The sequence below is a fragment of the Adelges cooleyi genome, unplaced genomic scaffold, assembly GCF_023614345.1.
Source record: "Adelges cooleyi isolate 19-005CV unplaced genomic scaffold, UGA_ACOO_1.1 ACOO_flye_CR_arks_rails_tigmint_CR_PRNA_376, whole genome shotgun sequence".
Lineage (NCBI taxonomy): Eukaryota > Metazoa > Arthropoda > Insecta > Hemiptera > Adelgidae > Adelges > Adelges cooleyi.
In genome coordinates this window covers 9331090-9348737 of record NW_026096053.1, presented here as the reverse complement: position 1 = coordinate 9348737, position 17648 = coordinate 9331090, and positions in this window count along the sequence as shown.

Genomic DNA, 17648 nt, shown 5'->3' with positions numbered 1-17648 from the left:
GTTAATCCAATGTAGCTGCGTACTAAAAAACATTACACATTTTTACGATTATTGCTTCGATGCGAAGCGAATAATATTTATTTGACCACCTTTAGGCTATAGAGTACACATTTTACAAACAGATGAAATTATAGAACGATAATACTTCAAAACAATAGAATAAAATTCGAAAAATAATACTATTGTAAGTACAATAGTACTAAGGAAGCAAATAGGTGATGAATAACAAAATTTAGGTCAAAATAATAGATTTCAAATCGCATTAAAATAATGAAATTTTAATTTAGAAAGTAAATCAATAATAAAATTAAAAAAGATAATATATTACCCGTCAGAAACAAGCAGTTTATCGGTTCATAGTAGATTTAGAGTTAGCAATGGTGATGACTGATAAATATTAAAAGTGTATGACCACGAGCATTATAATTAGGAACATGTAAATTAATTAAATTAAGAAGCTCTGGACAATCTATTATGTTAGTTAGAAGCTTGTAAATAAACCTAGCAGCATTGATTTTACATATCTGGTGTAGAGAATTTAAATTTAACCTTGTAATTCTGTTAAATCAGAATTATACCGGCTACATTTATAGAACATTAATCTTAGTTAGTGAATACTACAGTTTTACAAGTATTCTTTTTTTTTTTATAACATTTAAACATAAAAAAAATTACAAGTATTAAAACTATTTGGGTATTTTCAGTAATGTTTTTCAAAAAAATTACTAGTGTAAGTAAATCATCTACGATAACTGTACAATTGCAACCGTATATTAAAATATTATAATTTTCCACATTGTGAGTGTTAAATATGACCGTTGATTATATTAATATGGCAAACGGACTGCAATTAGCATTTGAATGTAGTCCGGGACGACTAACTTGTGTTTCGCACTCGTAATTACCCGTTTCATTATACATAAATCCTCTACAAAAACGAAACAATTAGCTGTATGATAATATTCGACCCGTTTGCACGGATAAATAAAAAAAAAACTATATAAAATATGCATATTTCGAATGTGTGTACTACAATATAGTCAACGCAGTCAAGAGCCACAGTCAATTAAAAATCGAAGATTTCCCTTTCAACCCCAATCTAACTGTATTATAATATTGCGTTAATAGTATTTAAACGATATATTTGATGTTTTCAATGTTTCAATAATTTGTTAACACAAAACAAGCAACGATCATACGCAAGGTGTGCCTGTAGTAATTGTAGATGTACCATATTGTATGAAATCATAATTAATCAAAACTTAATGTACGACTTTCTACGCACTGTGCACTACCAGAGATAAAGCTGGCTGCTGCTAGAGATAATAATATTTCATCGCACTTTTTTGGATGTATATGGAAAATTATTTTTGTCATAATATTGGGCTAACGCTAAAATCTAGCCGTTATATCCGTTATGCGGTCGATACGGTTTATTATACCGGAGGGTAAAAGCTTAATTTTCGGTACGGTCGTTTGGAATTAAAAAAAAAAATAATAATAATAAACAGAGGAGTAAGAAGAAGACGAAGAAAATTAAAGTCTCCCGGAATCGACTATTCAAGGCGTGCAGTACAGTTTTGTTATATTATTATTCTGGTCCGTTTTTATACACACACTTGAGCGCCCGCCCGTCTCAGCTGTGTGATTTAAACAATATAATCAAACGATATTTACACAAATATATATATTTATATACATGTATATAATAACGATAATAATGTTTAAACAAACGGCGAATAATTTCGGAGAGCATAAAATGTAGCGGCGGCAGTGCGAACAGAAGGAACGTCATGAGAACGGCGACAATATGATGGCCAGGCGCCCGTCTGCCGACCGACTCGACCCTTATAATCCCGGTGTGTTGTAAACCGATTATACAGTAGCACTGCAGAAAACAATGTTGGTGACGATATCGCCACCGCAACTTTTATTGGTTCGTATAAAGCAATAATAACAGTTTGTCCCGTTTATACACACACACACACACACACACAGACAGACAGAGCGCGAGGGCCTTTATCCGGTCGGTCGGTCGGTCGGTATTAATAACGGAAGGATAATAAATGAGCTTCCGGTTTTGATGACGACCCCGCGTCGTGCAACTATAATAATAATAATAATATAGGGGAATGCGCCAACACCGACCATCATTCATTGAACACACACGCACGCACACACATGGGAGAGGAGCAGCAGATTTTCATAATAATATTAATTTTATGGTCCGCCGGGCTAACTTTAAACCGGTGAAACTTAAAAAAAAACTCAGCTAACGCGAATACACACACACGCTATAATTAGTACAACGGCGGTAATCGCTTTTGGCAGTGGTGAATAGAATATGCATAGGAGACAAATTCTACTCACTTAGAATATGGACATTCGGTTACCTTAGGTCTGGTTTGTTATTTATTGCTTCAAAAGATTTTAAATGTTATTTACAAATGTAAATAACATTGAGCATAATAACGATTTAATTGTTCAGATTTTAATAGATTTTAGCATTTGGAACTACATACAGACACTCAGTTTAAATTTTAAACTGAGACTGCATAATATAGAAAACAAATAGAACATTTTATTATTTTGTGTTATTGTAAATATTTTTTTTTTGTTTAGTTTTGTTTCTAGTCTTTCAAGATATAATTTTTACAGTATAGTTTCAATAAAATAGACAAAGGGGCGGGGCCCAGGAAGGCGCAGCCACCCATTTCCTTTTCAACGTCTCACTGACCAAAAACCCACGGCTTTGCCACTGTCTTTTGGTGTTATCATAGTCATATTGTTGTAATTACAATTATTGCTTGTTTTCATTAACTTTTTGGGATTCGTTAACGGCTGCTGTCTGCCATTATTCTTTGGCAACCCACGCAAGGCGATATTAATATATACATTTTTGTTTCTAACGCGGAGGACTTTGATATAAGTTTGTACTTTTATTACATTTTGTGAGAAAGAAACGTTTGAAACTAGGTATGTTATTATTGTTTAGTACAACAAATACAAATTTTACTGACCCCGAGACAGATCGCAGTTAAGTCGAGACGGTCACTGGTCTTAAGGCGGAGACGTATGTATGCAGGATGTAAGGGCAGTTTGTCAAGTCCTGGGGTTCGTATAAACCCATAAATCTCCATTCATTTCTAACATACATACTTAGAAGACTTAATACGGCTACAAAATTGTTTGTTTTAGTTATCTATAGATCACTTATATCATCAGTTTAATTATCAGTCTTAACTAAAATAAGACTGAAAAAACATTATACGGTGTATAAAGTCGGTTTATTTTTTCGATTTACTGATTAACTAAAGTAACTAAAAATAGCAAAAAAAAAAAAAATTAAATTAAAAAAAATATTACTATACTATTTTACACATTTTTGTACTTCTTGATTTTAAAATATATTTAATAAGGCTTTACATATAGTTCTTTGTGTCTCCACAGACAACAGTTTTTACTATTTTTAAAATGTTTGATACAATTCATAAACATTTTGTACGACGATATTGCAGTAAAAAACACGTTTAAAAGTGCTTCAAGGGAAATTACTCATAGTCTCAAATAGTATAGGGAAAGAATTGACCGATCACGCGAAACTAACGCGTAGTGACGTAAACGACACAATGCATAAACACAATACATATTATATAACTAGTGCAGTAATGGTGTTCTCGCTGTGGGCTAAGTAATTCGCAAAAGTACTTTCCGAGCAAAGTCACTTAAGCAGTGACTGTTGGGTTTCGTGGATCATTTACCTCGGCGATAGCTGTTAACGAATAATATTAAATAAAATATTATAAAACAACGTATACTGTTATTTATTACATCCCTGTCGAACAGATCAGAAAACCGCAGTAGTCTATTCTTTTTTCTAAAAAAATAATAAAATTGGGTTTACACAAAATTGTCATTGCAAGGCGATTAAATAATAATTACTATTCCCGCAAAAGATAGTACATCTCGTGTAAACTTATACCGTCTGCGTTATTGGTGTATTTAAGGGGGAGGGGCTAGGCGATAGGGACAATCCCTTAAGCAATCAGAGCTTAATCATCATACTATTTTGTTGTTTTACATTTTAAATTGGTATTCATTCGGAAATAAAAATATTTAAATAAAGTTATATTTTCCATTAGTAAACGTAAGTTATTTTATAAAAAAAATGCATTTGTGACATATTAGTGGAACAACGTTACCAACATTTTGTTAGTGCCTATGTGTTGAATGTACGAAAAATATGTACACAGCTGTAGCAATCTATACGAGTTACCGCATTAACAGTTCAAAAGTATTTGTACTTAAATACTTTAAGTATTCTCGAAAATATGGCAAATATCACCTAGACATTTTAATTAGTGAACTTCGCAACTGTTTTGAAGCTAACGTTTTATTTTGTGTATTGATTAAACCTTATTGATGCCTATAGTATTCAATTGCATAAAATTGGCCTTGTGCAATGCTTAAAGTTAAACTTGGTTAAATAGTTTTGAATTAATTTATAACTTAGCTGTTCTCTCAGCTCCTTTATTGTTACTCCAATTCTGATATTTAAGATCTCCTTTTCTATAGATAATTATTAATCCTTTAGTTTTATAAGTTTTATCCTATGTCCTTAATTATAATGAACAAATTATACTAATTAAGTATAAAATATTCGTTTTTATTCGTTAAAAATCAAATCAGTGTATATTCGTAATGTATACATACACAATAGACACACACACACACATATATATTATACATCTAACCTAACCTGAGACGAACACTTCAATACTCGACTGATTGTAAGTTATCTTTAATATTTGCACCGTCGACCAAAAACGCCGTAGCAATATAATACATACATACATAGATTACAAAATATATAGTCACAGGCTAAAGCGTGGGGTAGAAAAAGCGATTCAAAATGGTTCACCCTATTTATATTATATTTTGTTATCGCCGACGAATAAAACAAAAAAAAATAGTAAATCAAATGTTATACTTAACCACGCGGGCACAACCGACGGGTTTGCCAAAACGCATATTATAAGACATTCGAACGGCGCAAAGGTAAAAAAACAATAAATCCAATCGAATTTCACTATAACGTTGTTTCCCCTGTGACAGCCAAAAAACACATACACGCACAACGGCCGTTTTTTTCGTACAAATGATTTTTTGGACCAAATTCAATGCACACACATTCGAGTACAGTCGTATACATAAGCGAAATATTAAACGCTATCGTCATTTCCGGTGTATGACTTTTTACGACAACCAAACGGGGTGAAGTCATTAACGGATTCGCACACACACAAACACTATATATTATTATTGTCATTTTAATATATTTTACCGTCCGTACGTGTCAGGGTTACTTTGAATCCAAGCCAATAATGCATACATAACGACATTACTATTGTAGTGTATTGATATTGTGCAGGGTGTGCTTTCGGTCGTGTGTGCTTTGGCGGACTTGCCAAAAGCTTGAGTGACAATTTTCACGCGTCCGGGTCGACCTAATGTCGCGTGGATAATAATAACAAAATATCTACACATACTTATGTGATTTACAACGTTTGCTTCGGTCGACGACACGAAAAGGGTGATTAAAGCTTGGCTTTAGTCAGCAAGGAAAGTACGGGTTTTCTTAGAAACTCGATCACAGAATAGAAATAAAAGCAGAAGGGTCACATTTCAATGTAAATAAAAAAGTGACGACCGTTTTGTAAAGACCTATTTAGTATTATGTGTTATATCATATAACATATAACATATAACTAAAAATAATTATGTATAGTTATACGATTACAGCGTTGTAGCCTTAAGAATATGACCGCCGCGTTTTTGTGCATTAAGTATCACCACTGTGTTAATCAGTGTCCGGGGCCTGACTCAATCATGCGTTACTATACCTAGACAGACTCAGTAGTGGATTTATGTTGAGTGGCGGGTGCTTGGAAGCTGATTATCTTTTGGTGAGCTCATAACATAAATTACACAACCGTGATAAGTGATAACTGATAACAGGCCACGGCAATGAAGGCTGTTACCAGTTTTATTTATTTATACATACAATTATGACAATTGACACTAAATAGATCTAAATAGATCCGATTCATTATTCATATGAAAAGTGAGTACTATTACTAGTAATAACTAGTAAGTACCATCAATAATCATCACGTACAAAAAAAAAAGGAGATGGCATTATTCTACTCTCTTACTGTTCCGAGTAAAAACTAGAAACAATAATTGGGTCGTCACAAAAAAATAAAGTAAGTGCTTCCCTGGCAAATGGAAAGATCGCTAAGACTTAATAAGACCGTTATCAGTTGAAACATTTGAGATTACCTTATGTAGAACTAATAGCATCGGTCACAAAAAAGTTCTAGATCCTACTACAGGTGGTAGCATTGATCTTATAATGTATTCTATAAAATCAATGCTGGTAGATAAGGTCGATGGGTAAATTCACCCGAGACACCTTGTGTAAATATTATCTAAGTGCTGACTCGTACAAAATCGTATATCTACTCAAAAAACCGCTAAACACATGACCGATATGGACATTTCTAAAATCCCGTCCGTGTTCGTTCGGCTCGATTTACATCTATGTGTTTGTTTAACACTAAAAACGATGAGTGTATTTGTCGGTGCTAAACTTTTACGCAAAAAAAAAAAATATGACTGTGGCCAAAGACTTTTTATATAAAAAAAAAGAAGTTTTTTACACGAATCGCCTTTGATCGTGAGTCGACGAAATCCTGACCGATCGATATCCGGTAGAGTCATTTGTATTCCTTATTCGACCCTGCGATGTGTGTGTTTTTTATTTATATATTTTGACACCGCAAACCGGAAGCATTATTATACTATAAAGACTCCGATCTAGATATTCGTACGAGGGTTTGTTTTTTATCTGTTTTATTTTATTTTTTTAACACGTCAAACATAGAAGGCAGAAACGACAACCCCTGCTACCCTCCCACCGGTTAGGTTAACCACCCCGACATGAAAAGGTGATGATGTTCGAGACGGGTCAGATAAACCGTGCGATTCTGACGAACGCGCAAAGGTCCATTTTTGAATATATATATTTACTCGTATATATATACATAAACGTACTAACATCAGTCAGTCAGAGCGTATGATTCAATTTGAGCGTTCCCTCAACGATGATGATGATAATAATAATAACGCGTACATACAAACACTGTATAACTCGAGCACAGCCCTCGAGCACATCCCCAACAACACAAATCCGGATTTATGGCCGTTGGGGTGACCGCCGTCTTTGGGGTAAGAAAAAAAAAAAAGAGTAATTGATACTGATTTACGACCGAACCCGAATCGGATTGACTACATAAGTCATGACGGTTCGATGCGTGTAATGTCATCGTGACGAACGGTTTTCGCCACTCGAAAGCACTCGATTTTTGTTTGCCTAAGTATAATACTCACACGTCGCGGTTGAACAGTTGAATTTATAAGTCTATAAACTCCCTAAACTAGGAGAACACTTAAAAACGAACCTGTCAAAAGTCGCGTTTGTTTACCTACATAGACCGCACTAGGTAGGTTAGGTTTATGCAATGTGAGAGACCGTAATTGAAAAATGTCCGTGAATTTATAATATTATTCACGTGATCACGGAACCGTGATGGTTTTTTTATTTTGTTTGCGCCTATGTATCGATTAAATATAAATGTTAAAATGTTTATAGAGTTCTGGTAAATGCTAAAAAAGGTAAAAATTGAATATTGCCTAATTATGTAATAATAACACAAACAAAAATGTTTTAAAAAAGAATAACTGAAAAATTTCAAATATTTTAAGAGTAAAATAGTGTAGGGCGTTAATATAACACGTTTTACATGTTTTTCGATGATTATTGATTTATTATTTATACTAATAAATCTAATAAGTTGAAATTTTGTTCGTGGTCCATAGCACTTACATATAATTTATGCCAACACTTAAGACGACCAGAACTTTTTGGATATTTTCAAAAAATAATTATGGTTCTACGCTCTGCCACACTGGCATGTGATATACGATTACAAAATTAAGTCGTTTATCTTCCTTTCATTAGGAATCGCATTACAATAAAAAGTACACACCGATTAAATTTATCTCAGTCCAGTGTCCTATGATTGAGAAACTATTGTAATATTATATATTTTATTAAAATGTCATTTTATTTAGTAAGATTCGCGTGGTTCGCGTGCCTTTGAAAACTTTGCTGACGGTTTTGTCGTTGAACTTTCAATATTTTATTATTGATTTCAATACATATATCCGGAGACGGTTCGCAAACGACATAATATTATTATTGTATGTAAGTACGGATATATATATATATAACATCATTTCACCAGCATTATGCGATAATAATATTAACGCAATCTGTGTTAGCCGTCGCCAACGGGTCCACACCACTTTGGCTAGATTGGCCGTCTTGTTAGCCCGGGCCGCCATATGCAACGCCTCAGCCGACCGTATATCATAGTGGCGGGATTTAATTTCGAAAATGGAATTGGCCTGTTTTTCACCGACTACTGGCGACGACTGAAATGCCATATTGGAGTTTGGCCCTTTTTATTATTTTTATTATACACACATAACGCACAAGCTTATACTTGTCGCCCGTCCCGGACCGACTCGGATCTCTCCACCGCGCCGGTCGACACCCGACCGAATTTAATCATATATGTATATAGTTTTTTATTATTTGTTTTTCATTTTTCATTTCTGTCCCTCTAAGAGAGACAATAACCTAAAGTAGTAGCCCGGTTTTGGTCCCTGGCCTAGCTCGGGGGTTGCGCGATAAGTGATAATGAAACTTTAGACGAGCTAGTTTTTTCGGACAACAAAAACTTGGTGAAAATTTATCGGTTGACAAGTAGTTGGGACGAGGGGCTAATGTCGAATTTTTCTCATATTATATAATATGTATTGTTTATATCGTGTACCGAGTTCCGACTTGCCATTCGCCGGTGCACAATTTATGAGCCCAAGTATAAATGCGCTAAAACGCTATACAAAGTTATATTATGACAGTAGAAAAAAAAAATAATAGTTTCGCCAAACTCTGAAAGTATTTCAACGACGTTTTTATACGTGAACAATTATTTTTATCGTTTTGAAAATTCATGACAAAAACAAAAAAAACTTGCGAAAACACTTGTATACGAAATTAAACGGTTACAGCTATAGTCTAGAAGTCGTACATCGTTTATAACAATAAAATAATGTTTAAACAAGATAAACGTTTAAAATAATAACGCGAACAATAATAACGTCATAAAGATGCACGCGCAATGAGAATACCCGAATAGATATTATATAATACAATAGTGTTATAAACCAGTTTAAATGGTTTTATTATAATAATAATAATGATTTGGGACGTAACCCACGCTATGTGCTTATTATTTAGTGAATAGCTCAAGTATACTTATTACTAATACATATAATACACATGCCTATGTAATCGATTCCAATTTTTAAATAACCGTGAACCGTATAATACATATGATATGATATATACTAATGATTATATCATATTTTTATAATAATTAATCAGTATTGTAACTTTTGAAAACTTTCAAGGTTTATACTTAGCAATCGGATAATGCCGAATGAAAATACAAGTATCATTTTGAAAATTCATAATAGTTGCTTTTAATGTCGCGTCTTTTATAAAATATATTAACGTTTAAACTTTAATGTTAAATTGTTTTTTTTTATTTCTCAAGGTTAGGTTAGAATGCCAGATCGACACTTTTCATTTACATGTCTTAAAATCTATTTACATAATTGCATTTTTAGTAAACTATTTTATTATTAAGGGATATATATATGTGTGTGTGTGTATTTTTTTTCGTGAGAAGACAACACTTATCGTATAATTATCATGTTAACCCATGGGCAATAGCTAGTATTAATATCGTTCAATCATATTTTAATCACTATTTAAGCCTGTTGAGTTGCATACATTTAGGGACTTCACCAGAAGTTCACCCTACTCCCTCTTATTTTAGTATTATTGTATTATTACCCGGTGGTATTTATATTATATTGTTTTATACTGGTATATACTAACTCTTAGCAGTATTAAAGGCGTCAGTATCCACATATTCTGATTATCGCTGGCATAATTGCAGTGCCTATTTTTTAAGACGAACACAGTCAGTTGGTCAGTGTCGCCATTATATTGCAAACGACAGTATAGCAATTAACAACGTAGAACAACCAATTCGTAGAGTAAAAAATAACACTGCGCATATTAGCATTAATACTTTATGTCCATCAGCTGTCGATAATAAACATATGATGTGAACTGTACACGTTTCCTTAATGTGTCGATACATACATATCAGTATTCAGGGCCACGCTAAAGGCAAGAACAGATGGGGGAGAGTCAATGACGAGCAGGGAGATGAAGAAAAGATGGCCGAAACTTGGTTGGCACAGGGTACGTCTTGTATGTTATAACGGTATTGAACAATATAATTACATTATTCTCCCATATGCGCACCGATAATAAGAGAACCATCACCCTGATGGACATTAATTAATACCGGATGTCTATATTATTCGAGTACGGTTGCCGAGGATGAACTTTTCGGCGACCAAAGGGGAAGGAGGAAACAAACGGAGGACCCTACGACGATAATGATGAAAATAATAGTGATTATCGGTTCGGCTCGCCCCGGATAAATATGTAACCGAGCCGGCCGACAACCGTGACTAAACTACACAGAGTTATCCGGACGGTGTGCTCTGTACGTCACACGCCGTTTCCGGGCAATATATATATATATATATAAAGGAAAACCAACAGGGTCCTACTGCGAAGGAGATAGGGGAAGGGTGAACAGTTGGAGAGGGAGGTCGGTGTGGAACTTTTGTGTTCAAATAGACGGAAACCGAAACAACTCGTTCCGGTCATGTTTTATTTATGTACACATGTACATAGTGTATACAGCCCCACCGTCGATTACACATCCCCCACAGATTGTGGTGTATATTATATGTATATATATATATATTGTGTGCCGGTTTCGTATCGGTTCATTGTGCGGACAATGGTCGATCGTCGTTGTTTCGACCGTTAGATAATAATAATTATACCGTTATTAATTATATCATAATTAATATACTGTTGTTGTAATATTATTATTCGCATTGTTGTACACAGCATTTTCCGGAATCCAGGAAAAACGTAGCAAATTCGGTCGGTCGACAGGTGTCCCTGCTGTGTTCGCATTGTCTAACCTATCCGGCTGCGACAATGGTCCTGGTTTCGATTTTGCCATCGTCCAACACTATATATTATTAATATAAATTGAGCTATATATTTCACACTATCCCGGAATCGTGTAGATAAAACATTACACCGGAAAAGGATCTATCTGCTCGTTATACTTGCACAATAAAAACGAAACCGAATCTCGTTATACGGCCGTTTGTTGTGCTCGCAGTCCGTTCGTCGCGCATTGTTCAATTAAGGGAAACGAAGAGCGCTATTTATTTTGGGGGATAGGGATAGGCAATATTTGGGGAAAATTTGATCTATTAGCCATTTTAAATATGTCGACTGAAAACATATTAAGTTTATCTAGTTATACAACTTTTGAAAGTTATTTTACTCCGAGTTATGGATAAAGTTTGATAAAATATGACTTTTGTAGAAGTTTGACGGATTTCAATTGTTTTTTTTTTGTGAACCTTACTATTTTTCCTATAGGGGCTAAAAAGCCGATTTTTGATTTAGCTATTAGAAAACTAGATTGATTTATTAGAAAAAACTTTAAAAAGTAAAAATATAAACGCTTACAATATAATTTTCAAAACAAAAATCGGCCTTTTAGCCCCCACAGAGAAAATGTTAAACTATACAAAGTAACAAAATAAAAAAAAAAACAATTTTGAAATCGGTTCAGTAGACACATAAGAAAGTGACTTCGCGTTTTAGTCTTCACTCGTATAAATTCTTTATTTTTTATATTTTTTTTCGGTGTTCAATAATGGATATGACCGATAAAATACAAAGTAGCACAAGACTTACCCACAAAATGCTACGATATATTTTAATAATATTTCATTAAGAATTACAGTATTAAATAGTTTTGGCAAAAATGGAATATTATGAGGGACGTCATACTCCAGGTTTTAAACTCAGAATGCGTTTAATAAAATAAAAATGAAATCGCGGTCAAGAATGTTGTATAATACTTAGACAAAAAAAAAAATCGGCTACTAAAAAAATTCTCAACTACTGTACTAATAATTACACATTACAATTTTAGTTTTAAATTAAAATTTTCAAAAAAATGCTTACACCTAACTTAACTTAACGATTTGACTTTAATTTATTAGTCGTGATAACTCGCCTGAGTATTACACAAATATTGACACCATGACCCAATGTGTGGGTATACTTACCTAAACATTTTACATTTTACATACCTACGTATGTAGGTATAAGTAGGCAATTTGTGAATAAAGTATAAAATTTGGAACTCGTTTAATATCAACACAGGAAAGCGTTATTTATTTTGATATATCAATTTTTTTTTGTTCTACTATTTTAACGCGTAGAGGCATATATTTCTACTTCTAACAGTACTTTTTTAAAAAATACTCCAATGGTTTAAGTTTTGAAAATCGTGGCACAATTACAAAATTATTTTGATTTAAACTACATTTTCTGTGTGAAAAATCGCATTTTTTTATGACTTTTACAATTATTTAAAAAAATTTACTTCTAACGTGACAAGCAAGTATTGAAAATTCAGTTTTTAAAACTATTGTCTGATTACGCTTTTCAGAGTAATGTTACAATTTTAGAATGACTTGTTTTCATTATAGGATTTACAAATGTAGAAGCCCACTTGAGGCAGTTTTACATAATTATTATTAGACACAATATTTAGGCAATTTTTACAAGTGTTTTTATCACATTATTAGGTCATGTACATATAGTTATTGTTTTTCGGTTGATTGTTTAACATTTTTTTTTTAAGGTGGTGAACTTATATTTTTCTTCGAACGTTATTTTTTATTTTTTCTGCGGGTAAATTTTTAAAAAAAAAAAGACATTTTACATCTTTTGCGAATTACTGACGTCTCCTGTGTTAAAAAAGTCTAGTGCAGATTATAACAGTAATTCATGTCGGCCTTGGCCTTCGTTTTGTACATAATTTTCATACGTTGTTCAATTCAAGTGTCTTGTAGCACATATAATATTATTTTTCGACGTCGCGTCGTTAAGAAAATGTGTGGCAAAACATATCTCCACACGATTCCGGACGTCCGTGTCGAGTACAATATAACAGCAACAACAACGCTTATGTACATTATTATATTGTAAACCACAGCTATTGTTGTTGGCAAACTTATTTCCCAAGTCGGATAACTTAATAATATTATAAAAAATACATTTATAAGTATGTGTACACATCAACACGAATACACGAGTTCCTCGACAAACATACAAACAGAGAGCTGGTGTAAATAAATTCGGGACGTGTAACCCCTCCCCTGCCCTCGAGCTTTCTCGCCACTGCGTGGGTATTTTTATTAATGTAAAGCTTTTAAAAGTGGCTTGTCCCCCCCCCGCTCTCTCTCTCTCACACACATACACACACACGCGACGGGATTTATATTTCCAGCTGTTATCTACCCATACAGAGCCCGCCCGTGTATATTATATCCGGACAGGGATATAGTGCGGTGTATATCCATTGGCAATGGCGGCATCACCCCCCGAGACGGTCCCGGTATATTATATAAGGGTTGATGGCTTCGCAGGCGGCTTTTCGTGGATCCCGCGATAGGAGAGGGTGAATAGGCTACCCACACACTCTTAAGTATTGCGCGCAGGGGGGACGGGGGGCGCGGGCGTCATCCTTTTCTTGAATAGACCGCCGCCAGGCTCCGTCTTGTAGATTTTCTCTTTTATTGACCTCCCGTCCCCCCCTCCCTCGCCACGCGTAAGTGTGCAAGTGTGTGTTCGGTATATAATATATAATGTATATACCGCGAAGACATCTAAAAGGGTCGTCCGCCTTTTTTTTTCTCCATTTTTTTTTTGCCCCCCAGAAAAATATGCGGAAGACCGTGCGGAAACCGACCGGGGAGGCCCTCGATGGGGGAGGGGGGGTTATATATGATTTATGGTCATCTGCGGTAATAGTCGTTAGGCGGCGGCGGCGGCGGCAGTTGCCCTCGGTCAATATGGGAGTCGTACGATAAGAGAGGAGAAGAACGCCTTGCGAGCGAGATAGACCGGATTGTGTGTGTGTGTGGATGTGTTTTTTATGACTATATATACAAGATCCGTTGGTACATGTATATATTTTTTTTTCACCCCGCCGACCCTAGAAGACAATAAAAATCCTGGTCCGCGTTTCTTCTTATTTCCCTGTTTTACGACGCTTTTTTGATTTTTGCATTTTTTTCCCTTCTTTTGCCTTTATTTACAATAATAACGATACGCTAAAACAACGCCTTAATACACCGTCCGCGGTATATACATACATAAATGTATGTACATGTATAACGCGGCTTATATAATAATATAAGGGCCGGGCGAATTATGTTTGTCGGAAATCGCGCGGGCAAAGTTGCGGCAATAATAATAATAATGATGACTATACTACTGTGTCTGTTGTATTTTTTACGACCATTCGGGGACTGCGTTGTTTTCTTCTTGGTTAGAAGTAGTGCAAAAAAAAAAAGCTAAAATTCAACCTAAATAATATATTATTATAATATATACATCGGTTCGGCGAGAGTGAATTTATTATATATTAAAACGGGCGCCCGCGTTATGCGAATAAAAAACACAACGTTTTTCAGACCTCCTTGTAAAACGACGATTTCCCCTTTGGCCTAAACGTTATCCTTAAATACCTTTGTACAACCCTATTTGGCAATATACCGCAATAGAGACAACAGTGGAGGGGGGGGGGGGCGACGCCCATCTGTTGCCGCCAAAACAATCCTAACAAGACTCGACTGTAATATTTCAATAGTATAGCTGTTATCATTGTCAATGTAAATAGTTGTATATCTCTAATATTTTACACCACAAGGGAAAACAAAAAGGTAAAAAAATGACAAAAATCCACACGCATATAAAATATAGTGTTGATATATATAATATACATAAATAGGTAAGGAAGTTTAATAAAAATATTAAGCAGAAGTCAGTTGATAATTAATGCCAATATTTTGTAAAAAAAAAAAATGATAAAAATCCTAAATATAAACTCAGTTTTACATAAGGCCATAAAGAAATGCGATTATTTTTCAATAGCGTTTGATTTCATTAAATATAATTTTTAAGCCCTTACACAATTATTATTGATGAGCAGCAATTATAGATTGTGAATTGTATCATAAATATAAATGAAAGCAACCCTCCCCTTTGCGATTAATAGCATTCTGGGATTAATGGATTTCGTTTTGAACAATATGAAGTATTTTTTCACTCTCTTCGACAAACCAGCCGATACAAAAACAATTGCCAAGTTTTTAATCGTCTGCGGTACGTCGTAACTGCGATCGGACGGTCAATAAAAACGATAAGTAAAGTAAAAAAAAAATTAACGCTCATTTATAAAATACGAGCTATTAAAAAAAATTGGCTATTTGCAGCGCTGCAAGAAAACTTACAACACACATTATAATTATTCAACTGTAGTAATTATTGTTTAATAAAATTCTATTTATATCATGTCCAGAGGAAATCAAAATATTTACAATTAAAACAACAACAATGACAAATTGTTTAGCATAAACTATAAGCATTTATATTTTGATTTAAGATAATATTATGTCAGAATAAATATCTGTAATTTAAAAAAAAAAATTAAAATATATTTATCACATTTTATCATGTAGGTAGGCACTATATTCTAAAAAATTAATGATCAAGACTTTATCTAAACTTTGAAACGAATGATTTACCATTAAACTTTTGAAAAAACCGATCAAGTTCAAATTATAAACAATAGAATCTTCACAATTTAGATGAAGTCTTGATCTTAAATTTTGTATGACGGTACTTGTACGTTAAATTTGCTCATTCGCTCAGACCAGTGTACTTCCTTAGATATTATGTGTTTTTTACAAAAATAGCTAACAACTGCGTTGGATTACAGTTTGAAATAAATTGTATTAAAATATAGCTGTGTAGGTTTCCCGTTGCTACACGAGTACGCTGATTTTAGCTTAACCTCAAGTATAAAAATTTTTTTAAAAAATATCTTTCCTTTACTACTTGCAGTACATACAAAGATGATTTTGGCGTCCTCTCAGAAGGGTGTCGTTTTCATCAAATTTTCCTTTCTTTTAAGTATTATAAACATATGTTGTGGCTAGTTGTAGCAATTATACCTAATTTAACGTGCAGAATGATGACTGGACATCAGTTAATCGCGCACTTAAAACATCAACATCTAAACATGTTATATAATTGAAAAAAAAACAATATAAATATAACACATATCGCTATGACGAAAATTGGATACAATCCAACAGTAAGATGACTAATGCATTACTATAATATACAATCGATAGAGTTTTATTATTATTACATTAAATTGAGTGTATCGCCCAAAGTAATAATTGCTCTAATCGAACATTACACGAATTTAATAATTTAAAAAATAAATAAACACACTGCTAAATAACTTAATTTCATTGTCAACAAAACAAATATAAATATATAATATGCCGAGTGACCAAACGATTAAATCGGCCAAATGGTTTGTTTTAATGTTGTTTTTCGTTTTCTTTGTGAATGGCTCTTCGTATTGAATTATTGATCGTGTTTACCGAAATTAACTATTAAATTGTTCCACGCCATTTCAACGGATTCCACTTGGGACGACCCCAATGGACGACATGACATCGTGTACAACTGGACACGAACACGACCCTTACTATATTATATTCACTTAACTTCAGTAGCGCGTTCACAGTAAAACGTCTTGATGTCAACGAGCCGGGGCGTGTTGTCGAGGAGGAGTTGTGGTCGCATTAAAGTATCTTATGTTGTCGTTGCATACGCCCTCGGTTTCCAGAAAACATCTGAAACGAAGCATCCGTCGAAAATAAAATCATACTTAAGAAAATACCTAATAACTAAGATAGATTGAGACAAAAAAAATCTTACATGTAACCAAACTCAACCGCAAGGTGTGTGATTGCGAGGATTGTCTCGATAATTGTACTTAAATCTCAAAGAGGATGTTTTTTTTAAGACTTTACGTTAAGATGACAATTATTAGTAATAACTATCTGAAGCTAGGAGGAAGGTGTTAGAGCCTGTTTCTAAGTATGCCTTATGCGTTTTGTTGATACAATTATTATGACCCATCCACCGCGTTTGTGTGCTAGACAGTGTTTTTTTTTTAAATGTAATAGTTATAAAAATTCAATATTTCATTATTAATATCATCTTATGGGTGCCGGCTATGAGCTGTGGCCGCCAAACCCCTATTTTCATTGATCTAGAAAATCGGTTAAGTGCGTGACCATATTATAGATCCTTTTTAAAACTAGATTCTAGGTCAACTGTTAACAGTGTAATTATTTTTCGCAGACTTAACCGAATCTGAAAAAAAAAGTAATCTTATCCG